The sequence below is a fragment of the Melanostigma gelatinosum genome (genome assembly GCF_949748355.1).
Source record: "Melanostigma gelatinosum genome assembly, chromosome: 18".
Taxonomy (NCBI): domain Eukaryota; kingdom Metazoa; phylum Chordata; class Actinopteri; order Perciformes; family Zoarcidae; genus Melanostigma; species Melanostigma gelatinosum.
In genome coordinates, this window is record NC_136651.1 from 2,936,724 (window position 1) to 2,949,312 (window position 12,589).

Genomic DNA, 12,589 nt, shown 5'->3' on the forward strand with positions numbered 1-12,589 from the left:
GGTTCTGTTGGTGGTTCTGATTGGTGGTTTGGTACATCTGTGGAAGATACAGTGGCGTTACCAAGGAGTCAGGGCAGCTTGCCGGTCAAGCCTGAGGCATTAAACTCTGACATCACATCAAACACAGCTGGAGTTCCCCCCCCCCCCCCCCCCCAGGATAAGCTCACTAGCTCACATCTCATCACATAGTACTGTGCCCCCACCACAGACTCAAGGTCAACACAGGTTTCCGCGAAATGAAGGAATTGTCCGTTCCTTGTTTTCTGTCCATACAAGTATACAAAGTGTGTGTTTCTGCTGCTCTTAAGATAGAATCTATAATATATATATATGTCGGTGCAAATATACATGAGGTAAATGTGTGCGGAGGCTGAGAAGCGACGTGGGAAACGAGAGATTGTAACACTTTCGTCGTCGGGTGAACGGGGCGCCGTTATTGACGTCACTTATTGCAGATGTTCAGCGCAGCCTCCCCAGATAGCTCTGTAGTGTTCTTAAAATGTGCTCTCGCTGCACACTGATCCACATTATAACGTGTAATTCTTCTATGTGTCCACCAGAGGTTGCTGTTCTGCTCACTTAGCATGCATGCTGAGGTTGTTGAGGTTTCACGCTGGCCTGTTTGAAAACCAGCCTCGACCTGTATTGGAACCTCTCTGTGCATGGGAGGCTTCAATCCATCATTCACGATGGAGTCTTTGCATCGGGTTTACCCCCGTGGGCCGGCGCGCCTGTGAAAGCGTTTATTTGTGATTTGTTTGGACGGAAACAATAATCATAGAATAGTTATTATGTTATATCGGCCGCTGCGTGTGTTCAACAGCAGCAGCCGCCTATATTCATAGCAATTTATAAATACGTATCTTTCATATCATAATGTTGAAATAATCTATATATCAATGTTAATATACATGAGATGTTATAATAAACATAGTATTCCTGAATACCTTATTAATTCTATATCTATATACCAGCTTTTTGTTTGTCAAGATGGTTTGAACAGGCCAGGACCCCCCCCCCCCCCCCCCCCCTGTGCAGTCAGGATTTATGATTCCTTCTAGAGTGCAATATATACGATTATGTCTGTGATATTTTGATGACACTTTGGCTTTAAGGGTTTACAGAAGTCGTACTCGACTCATTTGTTCACATCGCTCATTGCGACGCCGAAGAACTGCAACCGCTTTTTAAGAAACGCCGCTTTTTCCTCGTCATCGAGCGTGGTTTTTATTCATGAAGTGAGGCTTTAGAGACGTTTTTTTAATGCTGAGGACTTCGTGCTGTAAGTGAGGTTTCTATTCTTAACTTTAAAAGAAAAAAAACAACGTTTCAGTGAAGACTGAGCATGTAATGAGGAGGATGAACATGACATTTTTTAAGTGGTCCTGTATCGTGCCAAAATCAAATATTACCTCCGTATACTAACGATGTTGTATTTGCAAGTTATATTTTATGTTCTATGCTAAAATATGGTGCCAAATATGTTTATATTTAAATTTGTGCTGCGTGTGTGTGTGTGTGTGTGTGTGTGTGCATGGGTCACCCCTTCTCTGAGAATATGAATACTGCCCCATGAGTACAGAAACCCTCCCCAGGTTTTGTTTTTGAATGTAAGATGTAGATTTATTTTTTTCTAAACGCAAAACAGCAGTTCTGTAAATGTGATGCAGTCGACTTGAACCGACTTTATTTGTGCACTTTGTATCGGTTGTTTGTCCAAAACAGGGTATTTCGTTGAGTGATTTATGTCCCTTGAAATAAATATATATATATATACGTTGATAATATTGATGTGATTAAAAAAGGACATGCAGTATGTAATAAAGGTTGCTGGTTTCAGCTTGTGGAGTATTTTTAATTCATTTCTCCGTAGAAAGCTCGACTCACAAGTAAAAGTACAATAATATAAAAATACTCCAGCATTCAAAATCCTATTTAGGAGGGAAAAAAGTATTATCAGCTAAAAGTACTTGAAGTATCGAAAGTAATGGAAAAAAATAGCCCCTGTGGCTGATTTATTATTATATGTGACATCATTAGATCGTTAATACAGTATTTTACTTATTTTAACTACTTCATGTACATTTAGGTATTTTAGTGGGGTCGGGACCCTCCTGAGATAAATTTGAGGGATCGGAAAGAAAGTTCTGTCACACAAATGTGTATTCATTTGCTGTTTTGGTGAAATATTGGATACTTTTATCTCTAAATAAAGCACAACTACCTCAAAGTTGTACATAGTTACTCCCCATCTTTGCCCACTAGAGGGCGCTAAATAAACGGCCTTGTTGCTCTGAATGCAGTCACACAGTACACTAAAAATAAAAAAAGGGAACATTGTACTTTCTTGTGCAGAGTCATTTAAATGAATCTGCATTTTCAGACAATTACTGGAAGTGGACTTCTTCACACAAAGAACAAAGTGAGCAGTTTGGCCCTCAGAACAACGCTGTGCTGTGTTCACAGCCGAGTGGATTTAAAAATAAAGATTAATTTGTGTCCTTTCACTTCCTAAATGCTCAAAAACAGGACAAGTTGTATCAAACATGAACAGAACTTTTGGATTGAAAGAGAACTTTAAGTACTTCTGTAATGAGTCTCGGTGAGTCAGACTCTGCAGAGGAGTCAGGAGGAAGTGAGCTTCAGAGGATGTGGTGGCACGAGGAGAAGGGGACAGTGATTCACTATAAAGGTTTCCTATGACCTCTTTATTTGACAATGGAAGAAAATGAACATATGTGAATGTACACGTGTATTTATGACCACTGTATGTATCACGTGGGACAATAAAGACTATTTATCAGTCTATTTTTATTATTAATGCAACATTATCAATAATCCAATAATATAATAATAAACATTCACATTCTGCATAATAAGTACATTCCACCTGTAATGAAGAATTTTATTTTACTTGAGTAAAATACCTCAGCTTTACTAAATAAAAAAAATAAAGATAAAAAACAAGATAAGGATAGAAATAAAAATAATTATGTTATTCACTCATACTTTTATAAAACTCCTGTGCGGTGCTAGTCTCACTCACACATGACTCCACCTGCCGGCTCATAAATCGAGCGCACCCTTCTCAATCGCGCGGCTAATTCAACCCCCGAGCCTCGCCTGTTGCTGGACGTTATGCTCACCGGAGGAGCCGTGTAGCTTCCGCTACTTTCAATACACGATTTCACAAAACAGCTCAGCTTGATGCCAACACTTCAGACATCTTTGAAGGACCGTTTTGAAGACGGAAAAACCGCGTTTGTGCACCTGGCGGCTCGGATCGCTGGGATGGAGTCAACTGCTTCACTTCAACAAGCTAAGTACATTTTTTTGGCGTCCATTTTTTCCTACGTCACGATCTCCTTAGTTACGAGGTCTGTCCGCCATGTTGGAGTACATACAGATCCTACACGGCGGCGAAAATACCATACTTTGAATCACTGGATAGTGCATCAAAGGTTCGCTACCTGGCCAAATCGAAGGTTATTGGTAACTTGGATCCCTATACGATGAGTGCAGATGGTTTCAGTGCCGATCCTACTTATCTTCCATCGGTAAACTACGCCAACATCTACACGTATCTCGTGAACACCCCCAGTCCTTACACAAAAGACGAGTTGGAGTGCTACAAATGGCTCGACGCTTATAATCAGTTGGTCAGTGGATGGGTCCGAGACGTCAAAGCAACGGTCGTCGACAATTCTCATCTCGTCATTGGAAGGGTAAATATATACAGATCTGGTCCGATATTTAGCAATATTCAATGTTTACTCAGTGCAAACAGACACGTGTGTTTGTTTACATTGTACATGCATGTCATTGTGTGCGTGTGTGTAGGAATTAACTTTAAACTAACCCCTAACTTCATCCATCGGTGTGTGTGTGTATATATATATATATATTATTTTGTAAACAAGCAAGTTTTCCGTTCAGTTTCTCACCAAAACTGCGCTGCATATTCATCCCCCATAAAACATTCACAAACTTAGTATTTTAAATCCAGGATTGTCTAACATCCATGTTTACTCGCCAACAGTCTTCTTCTTCCTGCCTTTACTGGTGCATTGCTGCGTTTGCATCACCTGTGGTTCAGTGGAATGGTGTGAAAACATTGTCAGGAGCCATGTTCTTACCTGTGTCCCCTAGACCATGTGATTGTCATACAAGCATAAAGTTATGCAGTATTTATTGCTGCAACTTAGTTTTCTTTTTGTGTTTTACATGTACATCAATCTGACAGTGGTGTGTCACCAAAGTGGCAAAAACATTATAAATGTTGCTGTTTTGCATATAATCCGCACTGTAAACAGTGTCATTCTGCTTTTGACAGAAGCCATTTCACTGAATGGTGCACATTATGCTTTACATATGTTTTACATGTATTATAGATGTCCACCAGTAAAATAAGCAACTCAGTCATTTTACTGTGAGTTTAAACTCCTTGGTCACTTTGTTAGGTACTACATAATCTAATACAATCCACTACAACAGCTCAGATATGAATGTTTAGTTTTTGTAAAAAAACGTTCACAGAGGTGTTTATTCAACTATGTGTTTATTATTGACGTTGAAGTTTGCAGTGCTGTACATTCATCTATGCATGAAGCCATTCATTCACACATCGACACACTTACGGAGTCAAACACATCTTCATATCCTTTAATCCAGACCTTATTTCACTTTAAATGAGAAGAACAGTTATTTATGTATTTCTATGTATTATTTATAATCCATCCAGTTGAATTAGAAAACAGAGTAATAATTTGTTAAAATATATTTGATGTGTACTTTATTTGATTTGACAGTTGTTGACTACACAGAGACGTTGTTACTACTATTAGGCTTCTTGAATATATTGACATATATATGGCAGCATAAAGTTATGCAGTATTTATTGCTGTTAGTTTTCTTTTTGTGTTTTACATGTACATCAATCTGACAGTGGTGTTTCACCAAAGTGGCAAAAACATGATAAATGTTGCTGTTTTGCATATAATCCACACTAGGGGGCAGCAGAAAAGGGGATTTCTACAATAATGATTGATATAAAAAATATTGATTGGTGCAGCTTTAAAAGGCCTATATTTTCAATTATTATCAGTGCAAAAGCAAACAACCAAATGTTTCATTTTTTAATACGATTCTTCAATCATTATTAATAGAAACTTCAATTGTATTCGTCCAAATTGCAGCTGCACATATTCCGCCATTGTGTTTTAAACGTAACTACTGCAGATAAACACTGTTTACTGATCTCAAACTAGATCATAAGACCTATACTTCATGGAAGTATCTATTTATTTTAGTACTCTGTAGTCGTATAACCTCTAATCATGCTAGGTTGGTGTTAAAGCATTAAAAATATCATTAATAAGTCTTTATTGATCATTTTAAGGTTAAATTGATACTGGGTTAGGGTTACTTTCTTGCAATGCATCATATTTTATACATTGTTCATGAGTTTCTATAAGAAAATATGAGCATATAAATGTAGAAAAGTACAATGTTTCATCTGAAATGTGGTTGAAGTAAAAAGTGTCATGAAAAGGAAATACTTAAGTTAAGTACAGTTTCTTAAGTTTGTACTTAATTAAACTACTTTAATAAAGGTTTCTAATCTCCGTCCCAAAAACAACAGTTGTACATTTTTCGCATGAGTTTTGACACAGAACAGCCGAGACAGACGTCACCGCGATCAGTTTTGGACCGAAAGCAACAAAACAAGAATGACAAAGCGGTTTTACGTACATAAGCCAGATGTTTGAGAATGACGGAGGCGTGAACACATCACCACTTTTGGATCGCTCTCTTTTAGTCAGACATCAAGCTCAGACTAAACAACCAGAGTCCTCAATGTGTTGTTTGGTTTCGTGGAAACATCTCTAACCCATGTGGGGTTATAGATGACAGTCTGCACAGAGGTTTTTACTGTGTGAAACTTTATTTCGTATGTGTTTATTGTGCATCCATTATCTATGTAGAGGGTAAAGGTTGAGCTGTTACATGTGAATTTGGCTTGTTCATGATTTGAAGTGGCATTGTTGGATTTATGACTGTTTAGGGGCTGCAACAAACAATTATTCAAATTTTTTCACAATAAAATTGTCCAAAAGATATTCAGTTCACAACTATATCACTGGGCTGAAGCTACCATTTCTTCTTAATATATATATATATATATATATATATATATATATATATATATATATATCTCAAAATCTATAAACTACCCAGCAGCATGTAAAGTAATGGAACTCAGCTCCACCTTGCTGCAACATTAAAGTGATGCTTACACAAAATGTATCACTATTTATAATAGAATAATACTCTGAAATGAGCCATTCTGCATAATGAGTACTTTTACTTTTAATACTTCAGTAGATTTTAATGCTGATTGTTTATGTTTTGAATGCAGGACTTTTACTTGCAGCAGAGTATTTTTACACCGTAGTATTTCTACTTTTAAAGTAAAATATCTGAGATGACTTGTTTGAGGAGTGGGCTGCTAATGATACAATCACAGAACAGCAAGAGCACTTCAATAAGCCACTAGTCTGATAAAAGTTCATGCGTGTATATTATACATTGTTGTATCGTGTTCGAGCGTATTACCGTGTCCCACATTGACTAAATACTGGTTAGCATTGGAATCAGGTCACTCCCTGAGGTCTTGTCAATACGTATTTAAAAAGACAGGATACAGCACGCTTCTCTTGCTCTCTGCACAGAATGAACCAGTGTGTGAGGTGACAATATAGGAGAGTAATGTCTTATGTTATGTCAGTGGCTCCAGCGTTTGAGATTGAGCGTTTGCACGACCAGCTGATTCATCCTCCACCTGGACAGCAGTGAGCTCATTCACGTAATCCTCTCTCGCTGTGACATATAACGAATACAACCAGCGTACTGTTTTATTTTACATCGTTCTGGTGCCACTCTATTTGAAATTAAAACTGTTAGACACTGTAATGTTGGTAATTAAAGTAAATATGAGTGGTGGAGATAGAAATGGCAAATAAATGCTGTTGGTCGTTATCGTTTGAAGCGTGTCAGTGTCGTTTAATTAACCCTTCGCTAAGCCCCGCCTCCAGCTGCTACTCTGTCAAACTGTCCGCGCTCTACTAGAGCCCATACTGTCACTAACTGCACTCCCCAAAAAAATATACATAATTTTTAGAAGAAAAAAAAAGACGTGTTTGAAGGATATATCCGTGATGTCAAACTGCAGTGAAAACAGGTTAAAAGATCACCGTGTGGACCACTGACCGGCTCAGATTGTTATTATAAGCGTCCGACAACATTATGAAAAGGACCCTACAGAAATGAACCACTTGGTTAAAAAGTAAAATCCTTTTTTGTTTCACCTGAAACAGCAGCTATATCGCTCAAATACATCAAACACACATTTTATCATAAAACTGAGTTCATCCAAAGTTGACAGATGAATCTTGGATCGAGTATTCTTCAACAACTTCCTGAAAAAGTCTGAGATCTTCCAGGCTCTCCCGGGTCCTTGTTCTTCTTGGAAAGACTCCTGGAGAAAAGAGGAGACTGTTTATAGTTTGAGCTTTTATATCTATTACACAATGAATGAGATTGGCTCAGTCAGGACATGCAGAAAGAGAGATATATTGGTAGCCCGATAAATATCTACAGCGGGCTGGAAAAGCTTCTGTCCAGATTTTAACGGTACAAATTTGTACATAAACTGGATCACATTTATTTTTTTTGTAACCTCTTTGTTTTTAAAACAAACTTTAAAAACAGCTGGGACGACATCGGTCTCCTGCTGGAACATATCGAGTAACTTGCACACTGTTTTGCCTGCAGTGCATTTCTAAGGATGCCTAAATAAATTAGCTGTGGCCTTAATATTAACAAATGATTGACCAATGCTGTGAAGATCAGTTATTTGCAGAACTATTGGGTTGTGAGAAATCCTGTTGGCTCACTGATGTTTATCCTTCTCCTGCATTATTTGGGTCAATTTAGTTCTTTAATTTACACTGGATTTACTTTATGGAAAAGCTTTTTGCATATATTAGACCAAAATCTCTATTTGAGCTTTTATAACTGCAGACTTGATGACTTTATCAGAAAAAGAGTATTTATGAATGGTTTACCACCGTTTAGAACAACATGTTCATAGAACTTGTTATGAATTGAGAGGATAAATATCAGTCAAAGGAATTCATCACAACCTGGCAACCCAAAAGTTCTAATTAATAGGGGTGTAACGTTAAATCAATCTGGATCTTATTCTTAATAGTGATTCAATAATCCATGAAAGGTAAAAACAAAGATGCATATCATCTTTAGGCGTATATGGTCTCATATTGATCGCAGACGCCTGAATTGAATTTTTTTTAAATGACATCGTGGCAGACTTTGTGATATCAGCAAATATAATGTTGTCCAAAGAGTTGATCTAAAGGATCGAGAATCGGTCTAATAAATGGCTTAGAACTGATCTATAAAACATGAATATAAGTTAATCATCAGAATTGTCTCACGTTTGATTGAGACTGTTGCGTCGTCCTGTATTGATGATGTAATCTCACGACGACCTGATTCATCAGGTTTTTGCTGACACCTCTGGCTTTGTCTGCTCTAGTTTATTGCCTCTGAAAGTAAGAGTCTGGTGTTGCATCTGAAGTTATGAATTACAGTAGTTCATGTCGGTGCCAAAGTACACATCTGCAACAATACCAATGAACTGTGCATGTGGGATTAGAAGTCTTTCAGGATAAACTATGCTCCTGCTGGCGTTCAGCCATGCATCACAAACCGCTCGGCATCATCTGGTGCCATTGTTGATCTCATCCCAAACATGCAGAAGTATTGTTGTTGGACTAAAAGTTTACTTACTAGCCAAAGATGCGGAGTAAGAGAACTCCTGTCAGCATGTTTAAAAACACAACTGTGCTGATGCTCAGTCAAAGGTTTCCCTGGAAACCAAATATTTAAAGAAAATGGAAACAGCAGCAGTTTTTTTTTTTTTTTTGATTGAGTCAAGTTCACGAAGCGGTTTTGATGAGAAATTGCGGTTTGGATTACTTAAAAACAAGTCTGTATAACAGAATGTAATGGCGTCAAACACTTTTGCGTAACTTGTGCGTTCGGTCTCCAGTAGTTGCAGGTATGACATCACTCACGTGGCAACTTTTAATGTTTTCGGACTCTGAACACTGGAAAGGCAGCATGCATATTGATCTATAGTGTTATGTAACTTCAGCAATATTAAGAGAAAAATAATGCATATGGCTTATTGTAGTGTGAAATGTAATTACAAAAAAGGTTTTAGGTCAAATCCATCTGCAACTCCCAAAAACACGTTCACTGCTGTCGTAATGAAACCGATCAGCAGTTATTTGTCTTTGCTTGTAGGAATGAGCCGGTTCATCTTTTCTGTTCCCTGAAGTCTAAACGGCCGGTTATCTGCAGGTACTGAATACGGATCTGATATCGTGGCTCTTTGTCTGGATTGGGAAGATTGCGTCTTGATTATTGTAATTCATGTTCACTGTTGACCCGTAAAGATTTCTGCAGGGGAGCTGATGTGGAAATTGATAAATTAAGTTTCTAATGCCGTCTAAAAATAGGAAAGATATGTAATATCTTTAAGTCGATAAAATAGGGCCGTCCTCAACTGATAAGTCAATTTAATCAACAGATCTGTAAAACTTACTTTCTCCACAAAGACACCTCCTAAAGCACGACTTTAAATGTTGTGTTTACCAGCTACATGCTCATAAGTTTCTTAAAAATAATTCATTCAGCCTGATAAAAGCATTAAAAAACGACAAAGACCAAAATGACCAATTCGTTGACTGATCAATGAAGAGGGACCATGATAAAATGTGACCATATACTGAAGATGTAGGTCACAGTTTCAAGTCTTTCCTTTGAGGAGTTGGAGCGTCGATAAACGACTGCAGTTAGTGGTGATTAACTGTGACAATGACTCAGCTGGCCTCCACAGTATTATTAGCTGCAGTGATAGAGAAAGCATTGTTCAGTATGGTGGGCATCATACAGTGACCAATGCCTTGTGGGAAAAAGTTGAAAATCTTTCCATGTTTGGGACATGAAGTCAACTGATGATACTCCGAGGTAACATTTTACATCCTCAGAGGAAAACTAGTGAGAAATGATTTATTCATCACCTCCCTGTCTCCTGAGGTGGAATAACATCCAACACTTACAGCGGCAGAAGAGGGGAATTCTTCTGTGGGTCCTGGACGTTGCACAACTGTTACGCTCTGGCAAACAGGCAGAGGATTCCCCACAAAGCTACTTCTGGTTTGAAATATAAATCGGTGGAGCCAAAGGTTAATTTTCCAAGAATTCCTTCGGGGCAGCATCCTAAAGAAACGCATCAAAGGCACCGAGAGGGCGTCCATGCCAGCTTTACCTCTCCCCCGCTGACAGCACGAACACAGCATAGCTTGGACACTTTTAACGCAGGACGTGAGTCACTCGATGCCTTCTCTTCAGGAGTGTCGTTGTAAGTTAAACCACAGGTTGGCTCTTTTTTCTTTGGTTTTTCTTGTTTTTACTAAAACCGTCTTTTAAACTGACCTTTAACTTTAGCCTTCATTAAGTCGCCTTTTCCTGCAGAATTCTATGATAAATTAGAATTAAAATTCCATTAAAGGTCCGTGCTAAGCCGATCAGAGCAGACTGGGCTTTTTCGGGAGCGGGGCTTCAAGAGACAGGCGCTGAACAACAGACTGAATATAAGAAGTGGACGTAGTCGTCGTTATGAAGCCATGAGTTCGGCGACTTCTCCGTCGCCATCTTGGAATACGGCCGTGAACTACGGTTTTGAAGTCTTCAATTTGGCGTTTTGGTGGTTGCCATCTTGGATTTCTGCCGCCGCCATCTTTGCTTTTTGGAACCAGTGAACCAGTGAAGTACTCCTTTTTTTTCTTTTTTTTTTCTTACATTTATTATGTGAGACATTTCAGATTAAATGAAACATTAAATCAAATAAATTTTTAAATGAACTTGTTCATTGGCGAGCTCTGATGAAAAGTGGGTCTTAAACCTTTTCATGACAAAGTGCAAAAAGAAACAAATATGAATAAAGGAACCATTATTATACAGGACAGCCAATAAAAGTAGACATGTTTGGTCGTAAAACTTCCATCCGAGTGCAGGACGGCAGCGTTCAGCCTGCTTCGCCCAGACAAGCGTGCCGGCTCTAATCCCTCTGTGTCTGGAAGCACTGACCTCTTTTGTTCAGTGGATGGCTGATTACCGGTATTGATTTTGGCTCCTTTTTATTTTTTCAGACTTCCTGCAGGGAGGCAGATGACCCATGCGCATATCAGCTAATGTTGGCGACACCAACAAACATTACTCATTTATTCCGCTAAAGATAAATCCATTGTTTACTTCATGATTTTTGTTTATTAATAACAGTCAGTACTCCACCGGTGGTGTTTTGGAGGATTCTTCTAGAGGACTTTGTTTCATCTGCTCCAGTTGAATCACTGGACAAACGTCTTTTAATGTAAGTGTTAAGAAATTACAAATATTTGACAAAATCTGCTTTATTGATCCACAATCCTTGGTGTTATTCAGCAGACATATTAACGTCATTGTTCTGAGTGAATAGATGTGGTCGCTGCTGCGTCAAAAGAATTGTGTGCAAAGTATTTACAAATTAGTAAATGTATATGTGTGTATGTATGTATGTATGTATGTATGTATGTAAATCAGGTACATTTACTCAAGTACTGTACTTTGATGTAATGTTGAGGTACTTTACTTGAGCATTTCCATTTTATGCTACTTCATCCTTCTGCATCTGAGAGGGAAATATTATATATTGTATATTTATGCCACTGTATTTATTTGACAGCTTTAACTAGTGCACACTCGGATTATTATTACGAAATATAAATCAACAAATACATTCATATGTATTATTATTATGGGTTACGCTACCCTGTAGTATATTAAAATTAGACCCACCTTTACCAGCTGCAACATGAGTGATGCTTGCACGTTGATGCATAATAATTGTAATCCTGTGATATATTATTCTAAAATACGTTATTTTGATTCTAATACTTATGTAATTTAACTTAAGGTTTTAAAGGTAGGACTTTTACTTGTAACAGATTATTTCAGTAAAAGGTATGAATACTGGACATCTCAGATTTTTCGGCTGTCTACTGTATTTGTTGACTGTATTTTAGTGTATTAATTCGGAATGTTCTAAAATAACAGGGTTCAGCTGTAATGTAACTGTCTATTATTTAGGAGTTGTTGAAAACAGCAGTTGGCTGATGTGTCGGCACATCTGGTTCAGACCGACGGCCTCCTTCGCTGAGCGTCTCCCCTCATCGATCTCACTGTTTTAGATGTTTGTGTCAGCAGTCACGTTCTCCTGGAGATGGAAGGCAGTTTGAGACAAACACAAACTGATGCTCAATGCAACTTAGAAAGTATGTCTGAGTGCAAACTGCCGGGGTCACATCTCCATGACCTCACAGGGCAAACCAGTTTGTCACGGCGACACTTGTGCAGGATTAAAAAATAACTTGTAGTATTCAATTTCTCTCAGCATGGGACG

The 12,589-nt window shown here is 38.2% G+C and overlaps 1 protein-coding gene across 2 annotated transcripts in view; it reads left to right on the plus strand.

Annotated features, from left to right (window-relative positions):
- Positions 1-3,625: 3,625 nt before the first annotated feature.
- LOC306792817 (tenascin-like) overlaps positions 3,626-12,589 on the plus strand; it is a 41,609-nt gene continuing 32,645 nt past the window's right edge. For both annotated transcript variants that reach the window (XM_079290151.1, XM_079290152.1), the window contains exon 1: positions 3,626-3,725. The gene's annotated coding sequence lies outside the window, so the exon portion shown is untranslated. The remainder of the gene's footprint in view (positions 3,726-12,589) is intronic.